Genomic DNA, 16,070 nt, shown 5'->3' with positions numbered 1-16,070 from the left:
ACATATCAGAGCCAAACAGAAACAGTAAAAGAAGGAACATTGTTTGCCTCCCCCCTCCCGTGTGTGTGTGTGAGAGAGAGAGAGAGAAAGGCAGAGACAGAGACAGAAAGATGGAGATGTGCAGGTGTCTGTAGAAGCCAGAAAAGGATGTCAGATGAGTGGTTGTGAACCACTCAGCATGTGTACTGGGAACTAAATCCAGGTCCTCTGAAAGAACAGCAAGTAAATACCATTTCCCTCACCTCAATTTTGTTATTTTCATAATAACATAAGTAATAATCTTCCCTGGTGATCTACTGTGGTAGTTTGAATGAGATGATCCCCATAGGTTCATGTTTGAATACGTGGTCCCCATTGGTGGAACTTTCTGAGAAGACTGGAAAGTGAGACTTTCTTGGAGGAGGTGGGACATGGTGGGACAGTCTTAGAAGTTTCAAAAAGACTCCTGCCATTCCCGGTGTAGAAGGCAGTAACAGTACCTGCCTCCTCCTCTCTGCTTTCTACTTTCCTGTTTTCAGATCAAGATGATCTAGTATTTCTGCCAGCATACCTTTGCTCTGCCATCATGTGCTGTAACCCAATTAAATACTTTCTCTTATAAAACTTGCCTTTGTCATAGAAGTAGAAAGATAACTAATACACCTACCATGTAGCAGATAACATATTGAGAGTGTCCTTTCATCATTCAATCGAAGTCTTACCTATGATCCACAAGGCAGCATCATATCATTTTCATGTCACAGTTGCTAAGCCAACATGAATAAATGGGGAAAAACTCACCCAAATCACACAGAGACCAAAGCAACTTCTCAACTAAATTTATTTAGTCTTAATCTGACTGCAAAGTCCATGCTTTTTCTGATATCTACTATGCTTAAAGGGTAGAGAATAATTTTCTATTATATAAGTGTTATTATTACTGAATTATAATATATTAACTGAATAATATATAAGGCCCAGACAATCCTTGCATCAGTATCCATATTTAACACACCAAGCCAAATATTTTCAGCTATAAGACTAGCAAAACACATGAAAATAGAGTTTTAAGTAAACTTAGTAATTTCCTCATCTCTCTTCCCTAATAATCATGATATTAAACTTTTGATTTTGTCATGATTGCATTAATGTTATTAAAATTCTGATTAAGATTTGACCAAGAAACAAGTTCAAACCAAGAAATGCAATGGAGTAAGAGACAAGAGGTAAAAAGCAGAAAGGCATTCTATCTCCAGTTTGAGAAGATCAGAAAGGCTCTGTTGTGGTCAACGTAACACACCAAACTGAATTTGAGCAACAGAGAGAATGAACTTTAGCGAGTGGGCTTCAGGGAGAAAAGTCTCAATTTCTCTGTACAGGTCCACTGGCAAATACTGCCCTGTGAAATGGAATCTTTCTTGGATACCCTTTGCCCAAGTATCTCTAACCCTTAATTCCCTGTTTCAAAAGTGGAATTGTACCTTTCTTTTAGAATCCTAGCACTGTTATAAAGACAAATGCGTGTGAATTTCAGTTTAGAACCAACAAACCTCAAAACTCTACTGAAACCCAGGCCTGACTCATGGTGGGTTTAAAAGACAGGAACACCTAAGTATAACACCAAATACCTTAGGTCTTACAACTTATGATTGTAACATAGCTCTTCTGAGCTTTATGTTCTTAATTCCAGATACTGTCTCTCTAAACTTTGAAAAATGGTTCTCACTTTATCTGCTTGCATGAATACATTGTTAGCTGGGTGTGGTGACACGTACCTTTAATCCTAACACTGAGAAGACAGAGACAGATGGATCTCTGTGAACTCAAGGCCATCCTGGTCTACACAGTGAGTTTCATGACAGCAAGGGATATGTAGCAAAACTCCATTTCAAGACACACACACACACACACAGATTGAGAGAGAGAGAGAGAGAGAGAGAGAGAGAGAGAGAGAGAGAGAGAGAGAGAGAGAGAGACAGAAACTATTTTAGTCCTGGACCCTAAAACCAGAAGGATCTTTTTATTATATGATGATCATGGGTCAAGATGTCTTCTTCTTTTCTCATCACAATTAGGTTTACTCTAATACTCCAACAGTTAATGTATATATTAACTGAGCAAAATAATAACTATAATTATTATGAAATTCATAAATTACCAGCTGCATTTTATTCTGTGCTACCATCCTAACCATATCTATGATATGACGTGGTTCAATGTGAATCACATGGCCCTGGGGACCTGGCCACTCTCCACTTCTCCAATAGCCATGCAACCAGCCCTCAGACTCCCCTACAGATCAAAGAATTGCATCTGGAGATCACCCCTGCCTCCACAGTTCAAACCCAGTGATTCATTCTGAGACACTTGTGTACTGCATTTTAAAACAAGTCTCCAGTTCTGCTTTGATTCATCTCTGCAAAAGCATTTGAGATTGAGAAATCAAAAAGGCACTTATACTAAAGGCAAAATAACAAGCTGCAGCCAAGGGACACACATGGGCTGTTTATAAACAGCAGCATAAATGTCATCATCAATTATTCATCATTCAATAAAACTACTGAGTAACCTCTTGCAAAATCACTTCATTCTTACATGAGATTCAGTCAACAAGGGAAGGAAGAGCCAGTTTTTGGATTAAATACTTGAGACAAGAAGGCCCAAGACCAAATTGGCAAGCCATGGCCTACAGGTCAAATTCAGGCTGCTGCCTAGTTCTGTAAATCAACTTTAATATGCATTCCACTTGTCTGCATATTACCTATAGCTGCTTTAGTACTGTCCAACAGATCTGAGTAACTGCCTCTGTACCGACATTGTTTGCAAAGCTCAAGATATTTTCGTATTGCTTTAGTCATTTTTACCGAATACTGTTGGCCTAAGTCAAAGGTGGAAATGGACTTGTAGAAGCTTTGCTGTTCCTCTTCAGGCTATGTGCAACCCACATTGTCCTTGCTTTCTATCGATCCAAGAGGAGAAACTCAAATCATCAACCAATAGTTAAGGAGGGCTTGGGAAGGGGCAAATAGAGACTTTCTCCTTTCTCGGATTTCCTTTCACCCTGTCAAGTTTTCTCGTTTTAAATGTACTATCTGCTAAGCTTATTTTGGATTGGGATCAGATTTTGGAAATGGCTCAGAATAACTCATAGGACCTCATTAAAACATGACTCACGTGATCTATTACAAATCAGTTTGCCAAACCTTAACTTTCATTTTCAAAAGCCTGGAAGAACAAACGAAATGGCTCCATAAACTTGGAAATTAGCTTTATAACCTAACATTGGAACTGAAAAAAGGATCTAGTCTGGGGCCCTAAAGGACATCACCTTACTGCTGTCCTTGGCTTTACTCTGCTCAGGACAGGTTCGTTGTGCTCATTAGCTCTAATCCTTACAAATCATTGTCTGGAGGCTCTCATTCACTTGCCCTATAACTGCCAGTGCTGGGAGCACAGGGCTACACCAAAAGCTGCAGGCTCACTCCTCTTCTTTCTAGTTAAGCAAGAACACAGTGTAACATGACCTTTTTCCTATACTGACAGGCTTTGTGTATAAAATAGAGGTGCCAGTCAGTGATGGGTATACTGAAATTTAGCTTTATTTCCTAAGGACCTAAAATGGAAATTTGGATAAATAAGTGATCTACTAAAATGAGGTCAGCCACTAAGGACTATTCTAGGTGTGGATCCTAAAACCAGAAGGATATTTTTATTGTATGATCCTCATGGGTCTGGAGGATGCCTCTTTCCTCATCATAATTCAGCAATAACTAGATTTAATCCAATACTCTGACAGTTAATGTATACATTGGCTGAGATAATAATAATAATAATAATAATAATAATAATAATAATAATAAATTCATTTGATGGTGAAAATATGACAGACAAACAAGAACTTAAGAAAGAAATTCCAGGTAAAATGAGCCAAACACAGAAAGACAAGTATTCTATAATCCTCCTTACATAAAGACTCTAAAAAATTGATCTCCTATAAACACAGAAGAGAAAGATTGCTGCTAAAAGCTGAGGAGGCGGGAAACATTTACATCAGAGGATTCAAAGGGTCCATTAGGCTAGAGGAGTAGAAGGTATGGTGATGGCAGTCACAGATATTTCAAAATTGCTAAGAGAATAGATTTGGGATGAAAGTAAATATAGAAGATGGGTGAAAGAGAATAAAGGGGAATAGTTGAGTATGAGTGATCTGATTGGGGAAATAAGAAATGGAGGGCTCCTTTGGAGAGGGATGGGGATGGTAAATACAGAAAAGGATGGTAAAAGAACAATAAGGACATCTTAAAAAGTCATAAGGAGTCATACTATTTACTATTTATCTTTTCCAAAAACATAATACATATGTATATAAATACAGATATAGCTTAAATTAATTTTTCTAGTTTGGGCTGACAAATCTTCCTCCGAGAGCCAAAGACCACCTTAAAAAAAATACCAGACATGAGAATCCCTCTTTAGAGTCGTTGGTCAGAGTTGTCCAAGCGACTCCCAAAACATACATCATATTTTTACTGTCCCTGGTTGCCTCCTAAAGGTGGAAAGTAAATCCCTATTTCTAAATACACCATGCACTTCAGAATCAGGGATCAGAGATGCCAGAGAGGGAACTGACCGAAATGCCTCATCCCTGGGAACTAGATTTCATGGTACCAGATGGCAGCATGGAAGCTCCAAAGGGTGAAGGTAATCTATAGTCCTACCAGCAATGATACCTATGAGGCATAACAAGGACTGGCATGGCAAGAGAGCCTTTAGGGTACAGTAGTGGAATGCCTATCTTGGAGGTAACCAACATCTTCCAATTGGGAAACAAGGGGGAAACCATACCTGCTACTGGAAACCTAGCCAACTACCCACGGCTATTGAAAGCATGGTCATTGGAGGAGAAACCATAACTGCCACGTTAAAAAACAGTATGATACCTAACAACAATGCAAACATTTGTCCTTATACCACAAATAAGTGTAGTTCCCATCCCTCATCAAGGAAACCTCTCTTTGCAATAGATGGAAACCATTACAAAAAAGCAAGCAATTAAAATGCAGAGCTGTAGATCACAGTCCCAATGAATACATCTAAAAAATATTCCCTGTACGTGAAGCTTAGGGAATATTGTGGGAGAGAGGACAGAAAGATTGTAAAGGTCTGAGGGTCAGAGAATTTGTCATGAGAATGTGTCTCCTAGTAATGCCAGAAGCTACACACATAATGTCTCACCATCAGAACTGCCTAAATCTGAGCTGAACAGGGACAACAGCAATAGATATGGCAAGGTGATCAGGGCAAAGTCCATGAGACTTCGACCCTAAACAAGGAACCACGTGCAACTGAAGAATGCTGAAAGCAGGAGAAATAGTCTTCTCCTGGGAAAAGCATACCAATTGATTATTCAATATCAAATGGACAATCCTAAAAATATGCATACAAGCAACATACTTTAAAGTGAGTTAGAAATATATATATATATATATATACATACATACATACATACATACATACATTCATGTAACAGCAGCGAATGAAAAAATAGGCCAGGAATTTGCAAAAAGCAAGGGAAGATATGTGGGAGGGCTTAGAGGGCAGAAAGAGAAGGGAAATAGTCTAATTAAATTATAATATCATAAAATAGAGGAAACCTGGAAAGGGAATAACAATTGAAATGTAAATAAGAAATACCCAAGTTAATAAAGATGGAGAAAATAAAAGAAAGCAGGCTGAGTAAGCAGGCCATGATGAGAAAGCCAGTAAGCAGCACCACTCCATGGAGTCTGCATAGGCTCCTGCAGCTAGGTTTGTGCCTTGTTTGAGTTCCTGTCCTGACTGTCTTCGTGATAAACTGTAATATGAAAGTGTGAGCCAATTAAACCCTTTCTTCCCCCCCAACAATTATAATATCATAAAATATATTATATATGTAATATATTATATATATGCTAATTATTATAGTTAATATGTTATATGTAATAAAAGAAAGTATGATTATAAAAAGAATAGATTATTTAATGTTCTTAACTGAAAAACGTAACATGGTAGAATGCCATATATATTAAGTGGGCCGATTCTTTATATCATGTATATATAAATCAAAATCAGTTATATCCCATATATGTAATTATTTTCAATTAAAAATAATTACAACCTTTAAATTTTTTCAACGTTTATTATTTTATTTACATTCCCATTGTTGCCCCCCTCTCAGGCCCCCCACCCACCCAGGGAGCTCCCAGAGACTGAGCCATCAACCAGGGGCATACACAGGCCAGTCCGAGGCCCCTGGAACAAAACATTTAAAATTTTTAATGATATTCACTGAGCAGTTGCCAAAGGGAGATGGTAAACTTAGTTCATAATTCTCTAAAACAGTTAAGAAAAAACTAAATATAAAGAAGAGATGGAAAGAACGCAAAAATGTAAGTTAGTCTTTCCAATGAGAGTACCAACACCTTCTGTCCTTTCTGTGTGATCCTGCTCCTCTTCACACCAAGAGATTCAATCTTTTTCAGCTTGTTTTGATTAAGAGGTAGCCCTGTAGTTGACTTTAACCAAGAGAAGGTATCATAAGAAATATTTAGGGACTTCTGAGCTCAGACTTTAAGAGGACTCACAGCATGTCCGCCCTCCTTTTTGCTCCCCTAACTACCCTGTGGAGAAAGACATAATGAACAAAGAGATGTACGTGAAGTTGCCCCAATGGACTTTCATCCACAATTGTCATCTGACTTCACCTACATGAGAGACTCATGATAAGACCAATAGAAGAGCCTCCCCGCTGATCCCAGCTAACAAACAGATTGGAGAGAAGTAATACAATACAGTTGACATGGTTTGTAAGGAAACAAACAATAGCCAAGAGATAGACAACTGTAGTAGCTGAGTTGTTCCACATTAAGGGTTCATCTATTCCTTTTCATCATTGACTAACCCATAACCAAAACACCAACTCGCTAAAATAAGGAATTAATTCTTCCATAAACACACACTTCTTATAAAAAGGAATATCATCCATTTGAAACATTAAGAATGACGATATTTGGGCTGGAGAGATGGCTCAGTGGTTAAGAGCACTGAGTGCTCCTCCAGAGGTCCTGAGTTCAATTCCCAGCAACCACATGGTGGCTCACAACCATCTTGTAACAGGATCCGATACCCTCTTCTGGTGTGTCAACAGTGAACATATATACAATAAATAAATAAATAGATAAATAAATAAATAATATCTATAAATACATAAATAAATAAATCCAAAATGGAATGATAATATTTAAAGTCAACACAAAATCTATTTTGGCAAAGTTGTCAGTGCTCTTGTCCGAATAGTTTGATTACATTGTTCCTTCCTAGCATGGCTTTTTGGGACCTTTCCAACTCTAAATCTTGACTTCTGGCCTAAGTCCCTTCATTCATTCTTCTTTTGCTATCAGGCTGCTTCTCCCTTTCATATGTGAGTTTCTGTCAGAAATGGATTTGCTGTCACACTCTCAGTCTGCCGTTAGCCAGATATGCTGGAATCTAGAAAATGACAACTCAGAAGACAGGTTAAATAAAATTTCTCTCTCTTCACCCATTTTCCACTATCTGCTTGCCTGGCCCTTGGGTTATTAATGGAACTGACATTCCTGTACAACTGACTGAGCAGGACCAGCAGCTAGATAACAAGGGAGCAGCCGACAGCAGCAGCCTTAGAGATAGCAGATAAACAGATGCATCGTGGGCTATTAGTTTCATCCTGGGCTAAAGGGAAGGAATGCCACAAAATCTAAACTCAAAACATTTCTAACGACTTTTTTCCCATGAAATTAAAACTCAAAACATCAAATCTGATTCTATTAGTAAGCCCAACCAAATTCAACATGTATTTTTAAATTGTCACTTAGTCAACTTGAATCTGGACCAATAGAAAAAAAAAAACTTTTAAGTCATCAAGCTCCCCTGCCCATATGACTAAGAAAAGTAATAAAATTCTACAAAATTATGAAAAAGCAGCCCTCTGCTTTAACCTCTAAAATGATACCTAAGGCAATTGTAGCATATCTCAACCCTTTCAAAGTCCTATAACCAACCAGTTCCTCAATCCAAAATAATCTCCAATATACACTAAAACCTAAATGCTTTTTACAGTACACATTTAAACCAGTGGTGCTTGCTTATCTGGTGTGGTTAAAATTTTAAGTACTTACTAGTCCATGTTTCATTTTTTTTTAAGATCTCAACTTTTTATTGGTTCTTTGTGAATTTCACGCCATGCACCCAATCCCTTTCATCCCCTCTCCCCTTGTACTAGCCTTCCACTTTTACAACCTCCCCCTTAACAGAGAAAAAAATTATCATTGCGTAAACAGTATTGTGGTACAGTGTGCCCACAGTACAACCTTTTTCCACACTTCTTTGCTTGCAAATGTTTATTGCAAAAACTATACCACCAGATCATGGGCATAGCTGGCTAACAGCAGAATGAGAGTGTGACAGCAAATCCATTTCTGACAGAAACTCACATATGAAAGGGAAAAGCAGCCTGATAGCAAAAGAAGAATGAATGAAGGGACTTAGGCCAGAAGTCAAGATTTAGACTTTGGAATGAAGCCTCTTCTACTCTATCAATACTGGAACCTCACTGCAACTCCTCTTAGATATCCTGTTGGTACCCTGAGTCATGAAGATTCTGTAGTACTGAGTCTGTAGGACCCACTCCTTCATGGACTCCAGTAGTTTATAGATGGCGTAGATGTTGGGGTGGACTAATTCAAAGCCCTGGTCTGGGCCTGAAGGACCAGAGACGGTCAAGGATGCTAGCTATCACACTTTCATGCCCTTGGGGCTGGCTCACCAGCAATACCTGCTACCAGTGTCAGCTCTACCCTGCTACCCAGGTAAGGTGCAGGGCCCACTCTGCCAAGTGTTACAGCAGATGAAGGACATAGCCAGTCTCCCACTCTCATGACCCCAGGGCCAGCTCTCCTGCTTGCCATAGATGGCTAAAGACAAGAGAGAGGAGGAGGGTGTCTCCCTCATTTGTGCCACAGCCCAGCAGACAAAAGGCAAGGCTGGCTGTCCCACACTCATAGCCAGCTTACCAGCAACACCCACATCCAGAGCCAGTTCTATTGTGATGTCCAGGCGAGGCATAGGGCATGCTCTCTCATATGCTGCAGCAAGTGAGGAACAGGGACAGCTCTCCTTTTCCCATGCCCCCAAAGCCAGCTATCCCATGATGGCCAGGTGAGGAGTGGAGCCAGTTCTGCACAGCCTTTACACATCAGCATGTCCCTGAGTAGTACCCCAGATCAGGGGCATCTGACTGACTTTTTATGGTAATAGACCCCTGCTGTTGCAGGACGACAGACCCAGATCTAGCCCCCATGTCAGCACATGCTAGGACCCCACCATGGTCCCAGCTGGCATCACCACCTACTCACATCAGGCTGTTCCTTACTACCAGTGAGTCTCCAGTTCTGCCTCTCTTCATTGTGCCCACATCCTTCAGTTTCTGTTTCTCTTTCATTTCTCCACCACTTACTTGATCCTTAGTTGGTTTCTGCTGTCTCTGAGTGTCTACGATCATGTCAGGAGTGGTTTCATAACTGCTATGCCCTGCTCCTGCATTGTGGCTTGGGGAAGGGGCAATCTAGAATATGCTCTGCTCCACTCCACCTCTAGGGCCTATGTGATAGCAGACTGGTGGTTGTCTGAGGTTAGTCCCCTGCCAAGGCCCCATGGCATCAGTCTGGGGGTCATCTCAGGCTACCTCCTCACTCTGCCTCCCCAAGTGTCCCCATGCAAGGGTTGTCTGTCATGGGTTCACAACCCACCTGGGGCCCTCAGTCCCAGGTGGGGTTCTTCTAGCCTCTGTCTTGCTCCCAGTTCTACTAGCCATCCATACCTGCACAGTGCCAGACTAATGGTCACAGGCCAGCTCCCTCTCCAAACCTCCAGTACCAGACTGGTGATCATCTCAGGTTCCCCTTTTTCAGGGAATGTTGAGCTACTAATCATTCAGATGTGCATAGGTCAGAACACTGAGAATACTCATAGCCTCTCTTCTCTCTGTCACCTATTGACACACATGTGATGCAGCAGCCACATCTGCAATGATTCTAGGGGTGGGTTATGTTTCATCTTTTAATAGTATCTTTGCTCCACATATTTCAACACTGCAAATTACTATCATGTTGTTGTTGTTGTCGTTGTTGTTGTTGTTATTGTTGTTGTTGTTTCCTATGCTAGTGATCCAAAGTGTTATACAGTCTGGGCAGGTACTCTACTGCTGAGACATAGCCTAAGGTTGACACTAGGATTCTTTTTTTTTTAAATATATGACATGATCAAACACTAGTTAACTTATTTATATTTTTGTGTGCCTGTGTTTTGTAGGAGTAGCATATATGTACACAGGAGAGGGTTCAAGCATATACACATGTAAGTGTATACGTCCATTTGTACACATGTGGGGCCAGGAGAAGATTTGAGAGTCTTCCTCTATTGCTTTCTGCAATATTGCCTTGACAGGGTCTTTCATTAAACCAGAAGCTCACTGTTGCAACTAGTGAACTACCTGTTTCTGTCTGACTCCATCCCACAATGCTGGAGTTACAGGCATATGCAAACATATGCAAACATGCCTATAGCCATACAGCTTTTATATGGGTGCTTCAGATCTGAATTCAGGTCCTCATGCTTTCACAAGAAGTTCTGTTGGTACTTTCTCAGCCCCTAATATTCATCTTTAAAAGATACATCCATTCTTATTTCTGAGTATTGTGTTTATGAATACTTGCATGCCTGGCACTGAAGAAGAATGTCAGAACAAGGTAGTAGAACTCCTGGAACAAGAGTTACAGACAGCTGTAAGCCTCCATGTGAGTGCTGGGAACTGAATCTGACTCTTCTGAAAAAGTAACGAATGCTCTTAATCTCTAAACTACTGCTTCAGTCCCCTTTATTTATATTCTTAATCATCAGTATTAAGAATGTGACATTACAAAAAGAAGGAAAATTCAACAATATGTGAGTTTTCAAAATCCATTAACTATGTGTGCCCATTGATATGAGAGCACTTTTTAAACAAAAAGATAATTCAAATCACTTATCAAACTGTTTTTGCAATTTCGCTAATTAGTGGAATTCTGAATTTCCAGTTAGAATGGAACTTTTACTACCACCCCCACCACGCAGAAGTCAACATATTGCTCATTGCAAAAGAATTGATTGAGACACTAATTTAATAGAAATTTAATATTAACAAGGATATCTTGTCACGCCAGGAAGGAAAGATGCAGTCTAAAATATTTGGGGTCATAACAAAATTCCCTAAAGGAACAGTCACAAGTTGGCTCAATGTGAACTTCAAAAAGAATTGTAATAAATTTAAGCATACCAAATACATTTTAAAATTCCTGAGTTTATAACGATGCTAGGGGGGTAAATGCTTTTATACCTCTGGAGCTTTCCAGGGCACAACTTGTAAAAATTAATCACGGGAAAGACAGACCTTCATGCAGATTTTCTGTATGTCAGGCTAATCAAGTGATTAACAAAGGGGAAAAAACCTTTTTAGAGAAAGATTCTAGCTAATAAATTCAGAGTGATAGAGTTTAAAAATCACCAGTTGCAAACCTTAACATAATCACATATCTAATAATGTTATTAATACCCACTAAAATGCCTACCCATGATTTTCAATAGCACTTGTCTATTTGTTGCTCTTGATAACTTTAGAAAATGGTAAGATCTTGAGCTGGGGGATGGTTCTGTTGGTTACATGTTTGCAAGCATGGGGACCTGAGTTTGGATCCTCAGAACACAAGTAAAAGCCAGGAGGGGTTATATATGCCTGTAATCCAAGCACTAGGATGGATAAAGACAGACAGGTACTTAGCCAGACAGTCTACCCAATTTTTACATTCCAGGTTCAATAGAGTACAGTGTTTAAAAGAAATAAGGCAATTCGATATTGAGGAAAGTACCCAACAGTAACCTCTGACTGCCATATGCAAAGACTAGGCAGATAGATAGATAGATAGATAGATAGATAGATAGATAGATAGATAGATAGATAGATAGATAGATAGATGGATAGATAGATGGATAGATGGATGGATGGGTGATTGGGTGGGTGGACAGATGGACAGACGGAGGGACAGACAGACAGACAGACATCACAAAGTATTGTTTTCAGTACTGGTGATAGAACCCAAGGCCTCAAGCAAGCTAGGCAAGCATTGTACTGCTAATCTATATTCCTAATCCTTGTTTACTTTGAGACAAAGTCTTACTATATATCCTAGACTGGCCTTGGCCCTGCCATACTCCTAAGCAGTTACAATTACACACATAAGCTAGCAGTCCTGGCTAAAAGCCTTTTTTACGTCACTAGATAAACCTGGAAGGGAGTGCCTAAAAGTATGAGTAAATGGGTTGATTACAATTACCTTTTGTGATCATACCCATTGTAACCCAGAACACCAATATAACCAAAAATGCATATTTATCATTTTTGCTAAATAATCAAGAATAGATAAATGGAACTTATAGTTGATACACTGAGTGATATACTTGAGATTTTTAAAGATCGAATTCTAAAGGACTAATTCTGGGAGCTAGGACTTGCTGTGCATGCCTGTGATCCCAGCACACTAGTGGTAGAAGAATGATCAAGAATTCAACGATGGCCTTGCTAGATAGCAAGTTCAAGTCTAGCATGCTCCACAGATGAAAAAATAAAAGTTCTAGGGTTAAAACAATATACAAAACATGTTCATTACCACACAATTGGAAGTACTCTACTACAATCCACTACAGAAACATTTTTAAGTCACATATACAGATACCAGGGGAATACATTGATTTCTATATGAAACTATTTGGTAAAGATTGTATTATATTAGTAAAAATACAACGTAAATATTAGAAGAAAATAAATGAATCAAATTTACATATACAACCTTGTTCAAGAACGTCTTTTAAAGCCTACATATAGGTGATAAATCAAAGTAATATATCAAGAAGGTCGCAGTGGTCATGCTTGGGTAATGACAAAGCATTGATTTTTCTTCATTATCCTGTACTTCACTTTCAGTATTTTCTTTAATAAGAATAAATTTTCATAGCAAACATGATGAACATGCATATTTGGAAATTATTTTAAAAGCTAGATCAAGGAACAAAACAACTAAATAGATTTTATTAAGAATAAAAATGTGAGATTCCATGAGAAGGGACTTTCTTTAATGCTAAGTATAGGAGCAGCAGAGCTTAACGGCAGTTCCTGTGAGATTAGTTTTCTAAGACCAAGAAATTAACTGACTGTAAATTTGCTATAAGCCAACACTGACGTGCATGGCTGAAAGAAAAAGGTAGCCATAATATCAACTTCAGCTTCCTTAATATAATTTATATGCAGAGCAGATGTGGCAATAATATCCCCATTGTGGTGGATGAGTTGGAGTCTATATAGAATTACTGTGTTCAGCCTTGAACTTGAGCTTTTAAGAAAACTGTTGAAAACTGGAGCATATCCAGCAACATGAGGCATCAGGAACATAGTGTAGAGCACTGGTTTGCACACTCTTGCTGCATTAGAATCACCTGGAGGGCTGACTGCACTGTAGAGTCCTGCGTCCCTTCCCAGAGTTCCATTTCATAGATCTAATTGGGATTATGAATCTGCCTTTCTAGAAAGTACCAATGCTACTGGTTTGAAGACCACACTTAGAGATGCACTTCTATTAGGATAAAGGGGGACTATAAAGCCAAATTTTCAGAAATGGAGGTCCAACTTCTCCAGCAACCAGCTCAATGACCATGGGCAAGCATAGCATGCTTGGCATCTCTTGACTTTACATTCTTAAGCTGTATAAAGAAATGACTGTACCCCAATGTGGTAGTTATAAAACCTTTTAAACCTACAGTTTGTCATATAATAATGTCAATTTTATGTGAGAAAAACAAAATTCGTCTCATCTACATAAAAATATGTTGCTGAATCTTTAGAAATTAGGAAGACTTCTGTATGGAAAACTCCATCTGCATAGATCCAAAACAACAATGTGGAATCAAGGGCCAGAAAGGAATAATATGGAGCCTTCAGATCTCTAGAACATTCAACAGATAGTCATAGTCCTAGGAGGGTTGTGAGTGCCCCAAGAGGTACTTAACCATGAGAGATGATAGAAAGAGGAGCCTATGGAGTGTGAAAAGAAAACTCCATAAACTTCATCTAGTTCTATTAATTCAGCCTTAGTGGAAGGAAGCCGCCACCTGTGATCACCCAGCATCCCATCAGCATTAGCTTCATCTGAGGCCTCACCAGAGATGCTGATTCCGAGCAACACCTTAGATCCACTGAAACAAATTACAGTTTGTTCCAATGAGCACTCCTGGTGGTACTGACTCACACTAAAATATGAGAGATTAAGTGACTTAGGTGGGTTCAACCTTTGATGTAACATTGTTTTCTATGATATTCAACTGAGAACCACAAAACTGCATTACAATCTACGACCCTACCTCCTTCCTCTTCTTCTCTCTTCTTCTTTCTCCTCCTCCTCCTCCTCTTCCTCTTCCTCTTCCTTCTTCTTCTCTTATAATGTTTTAAGTACATTTAAATTGTTTGTTGCCTTACATTCATAGCTACCCTGGGACACAGGTTGGCTATGCCTAAAAGCACCTCCAAACAGCATTTCCATGCGGCTCAGAATTATAACCACTCCCACAAGCTATCATACAGAATATATCAAACTTCTACTTACACAACATGTACACACATATATTACATACATATGTATGCACATGCATACATATCACACAACGATAATTGTGGAGGGAACTAGAAAGATGACTCAGCCATTAAGAGTGCTTGTTGCCTTGCAGAGGACCTGAGCTCAGTTTCCAGCAGTTCCAGAAGATGTGGTGCTCTCTTCTGACCTCTGAGGGTACCAGGTAAGCTCGTGATACACATGCATTCATGTAGGCAAACAGCCATACACATAAAACAAAATTGTTTACTTTTGACTTTCATTTTTTGTTTTTCTTTTTTGAGAGAGAGGGAGAAAGAAAACGTAAATTTGATAGATATGGAGGTGAAAATGAGTTGGAAGAGGTTGGAAATGTGAAAGAATATGTCAGAATATATTGTCTGAAAAATGTGATAAAAATATACAAACCTTTAAAAAAAACAGAGGTTAGTTCAAAATCAGAACATCTACAACACAGAGTAAAACAACCACCTCCTTTAGAATCTTTAGAATACCAACATCTTCAATCTCTGTAACTAAACTCTGAGGTGGGCACTGCTCTCACACTTTAAAAGAGGAGATGGAAAAAAAATGAAGCAATCTCCAAAAGGTCATGTAGCTCCAAGGAGGTAAAAAACAGCTTACAGTACACTCAGCCATCCATACATCTCACCCCCATACTGTCCTTCCTATGGGCAGCAGTGAAGTAAAGAGATATAAGGAAGACAAGCATCACCTTCACCTGTGTATCAGTGAGACAAAAACTGGAAGATATCTAAACGGGTGGAGATACAATGGCTGCAAGCTCATCACGGTGAGTACTAGAAGCCAGAGAAGAGCAGGAAGCCAGAACAAGGTCACAGATTGCTAGCTCTTTGTCCCTGATGAGTACTCAAAGTAGATGCAGGAAGCAGAATGACTGCATTCTTCAACATTCTGCAAATACACTGAAACCTATAACAAATCCCAGCATGAGGAGCACTGCCGGGAGCACTTGTTCCAAGTAACATATGATGAGGAGCTCAGAAGAAGCCTCGCCCCAAGAGCTAACAAGGTCATGACAGAGGAAGGGAGGAAGGGGCAGGATTAGCTCACTGATGGCCAGGCTGTTTCAGCTCCTTAAAGCTTCCCTTCCTAGGCCCCCAGGACCACTTTATGACTCACTATTAAATATCCTTGCCCTACCAGCACAGCATCCATAATACTCCTGTGTCACTCTCGGTATGTGAAAGCACATGCAGAAGCGGGACTGCAGCTGATCATCCCCTTCCAAAGTCTGCAGCTCCCAGTCCGCTTCCTGGCACATTCTTGGTGTGTTACAAATGCTTGTGGAATTGAGTTTGC

General features: G+C 39.5%; 1 protein-coding gene and 1 non-coding gene across 3 annotated transcripts in view; both read right to left on the bottom strand.

Annotated features, from left to right (window-relative positions):
- Positions 1 to 16,070, bottom strand: part of Phex (phosphate regulating endopeptidase X-linked) — a 248,666-nt gene that overhangs the window by 121,331 nt on the left and 111,265 nt on the right. The gene's annotated exons all lie outside the window — the stretch shown is intronic.
- LOC120099492 (small nucleolar RNA SNORA17) lies at positions 9,968 to 10,099 on the bottom strand. Its single transcript, XR_005498662.1, has one exon. It is a non-coding gene; the product is annotated as a small nucleolar RNA SNORA17 (small nucleolar RNA).

Source organism: Rattus norvegicus, chromosome X (assembly GCF_036323735.1).
Source record: "Rattus norvegicus strain BN/NHsdMcwi chromosome X, GRCr8, whole genome shotgun sequence".
Taxonomy (NCBI): domain Eukaryota; kingdom Metazoa; phylum Chordata; class Mammalia; order Rodentia; family Muridae; genus Rattus; species Rattus norvegicus.
Note: the sequence above shows the minus strand (reverse complement) of the source record. Positions and strands in the feature narration are given on the sequence as shown.